Raw genomic sequence first — 1957 nt, 5'->3', positions numbered from 1 at the left:
GATTAAGCGAAGTGTGCAAAAGAGTCCCTATAATGACCTAGAAAATTCCCATCCCGGTTCAAATCACGTATTAATGTGTTGAATTTGAATATAAAAGAGAGTTCAGCAGCCTCTCTTTCCAAACTGTTGTGAAAATTCCTCTTCAGTAAGAGGCAAATCTTCTGGTCAATAACAGAACGGCCCACTCCATTAAAGTGCTGGCTGACCGGTTTGTGGATCAGGAGTGTTTTTATGTCTGTTTTGTGCCCATTAATTTTTTGTCTAAGAGAGTTTGAAGTCTGTCCAATATACAAACATCTGGGCATTGTTGGCACATGAGGGCATAGATGATGTTAGTTGAGGAACATGCGAATATGCCCGTGATTGTGTGAATAACCTGGTTAGGTCCGGTGATGGTATCTCCAGAACCCATATGTAGACAAAGCTGGCAGCGGGCTTTGTTGCAAGGAAAAGGTTAAAAAACCAGCAGAGCTGGGTAAATGCCTGCAGGATGGGAGCTGGAACAGACCCAGGGGGGATCATCGGGCGATTACCCCCAGGGAAGTGGCTGCTTGCTAGGAACATCTGGCGAAGCAGCGCTTGGCCCACAAAAGCTGATGCTCCAATAAATCTGTTAGCCTATAAGGTGCCGCAGGCCATCTCGTTGTTTTTGCAGATACAGACTAACAGGGCTCCCCCTCTGGTACTTGTGTTGGTTCAAATGGCGGATCCGTGAGTGCCCAGCAAATCCGGTTACGGTTCATGGGGGTCCCGGGCTGGAGCCAACTGGTGTGAGCTCAATGCGCTGACCCGAGTGAACACTGGCGAAGTGTGCCTGACACTGGGCTGCACATGAGGGTGGCCCCACGTAGCGCAGGGCAGCGGGGCCGGCTATGCTGGGAGAGGCAGGCAATGCTGAGTACTGAAGGAGAGGGCAGAGAACTGCTCAGCAGCCAGTCAGGATGGCCGAGCGGTCTAAGGCGCTGCGTTCAGGTCGCAGTCTCCCCTGGAGGCGTGGGTTCGAATCCCACTTCTGACAAAACTTTTCCCTCCCCGAGCGGTGGTATGGAAAGGGGCTGAATAGGCTTCGGGCCGGTGCCAGGCACGGTGGGAACGAGAAGCACCGCAGCGAGTCACCCAATAATCCGGGAGGGAATTAAAAAAGGGGGAACCGCTCTGTCAGGAGTGGGATTCGAACCCACGCCTCCAGGGGAGACTGCGACCTGAACGCAGCGCCTTAGACCGCTCGGCCATCCTGACGGTGACGCGGAGGCAGCTGCCCACCCCGGTCTAGAAAAGCGGCGGACGCTCTGCGCAGCCGCAATGCCCTTCCCCCCGTTGTCCCCCCGCCCGCAGAGAAGCGGCGCGCATGCGCACAGCGCCCTGCGCCGGCCTGCGGGCTGCTCTGCGCCGGGTTCCCCCTCGGGCTCCTTCTCGTCCCGGCCTCTGCCGAGACCCCGCGGGCCCCCGCCCCCCCCCAGAGCCCAACCCCCGCCCGCGCCGCGCCCTCGCTCTGCTCTTCAGCCCTCTGGTCGCCCCCCCCAGCTCCCTTCACCCTCCCTTGCCCCCCCCCCCCGCCTAGCCTGAGATGCCCCCCCCATTCGCCCCCCCCCACGGCGGGATCCCGTCACCTCCCTTCGCCCCCCCCCCCCGGGCCAGGCATGGCCCGGACACCCCCTGAGCCCCCCAGCTCCCATCGCCCTCCCTTCTCCTCCCCCCCGCCTGGCCTGAGGCGAACCCCCATTCGCCCCCCCCCCGCAGGCTCCCGTCACCTCCCTTGCCCCGACACCAGCCTGGCGTGGCCTGACCCTCCTGCGCTCCCATTACCCTCCTTCCTCCCCCACCGCCCCTGCGTGGCCTCGACCCCATCCGCCTTCCTCGGCTCCCGTCACCTCCCGTCACCCCTCCCCCCCGGACCAGGCGCGACCTGTACACCCCACCCCCCGGTTCCCATCATCCTCCCTTTGCGCCGGCCCGG

The 1957-nt window shown here is 61.3% G+C and overlaps 2 non-coding genes across 2 annotated transcripts; one reads left to right on the top strand and one right to left on the bottom strand.

Moving 5' to 3' along the window:
• Positions 1-935: 935 nt before the first annotated feature.
• Positions 936-1018, top strand: TRNAL-CAG (transfer RNA leucine (anticodon CAG)). The gene has a single exon. It is a non-coding gene; the product is annotated as a tRNA-Leu (tRNA).
• Positions 1019-1156: 138 nt separating this feature from the next.
• TRNAL-CAG (transfer RNA leucine (anticodon CAG)) lies at positions 1157-1239 on the bottom strand. Its single transcript has one exon. It is a non-coding gene; the product is annotated as a tRNA-Leu (tRNA).
• Between the last annotated feature and the right edge of the window lie 718 nt (positions 1240-1957).

The sequence above is a fragment of the Carettochelys insculpta genome, chromosome 14 (genome assembly GCF_033958435.1).
Source record: "Carettochelys insculpta isolate YL-2023 chromosome 14, ASM3395843v1, whole genome shotgun sequence".
Lineage (NCBI taxonomy): Eukaryota > Metazoa > Chordata > Testudines > Carettochelyidae > Carettochelys > Carettochelys insculpta.
This window is presented reverse-complemented; position numbering and strand designations above follow the sequence as displayed.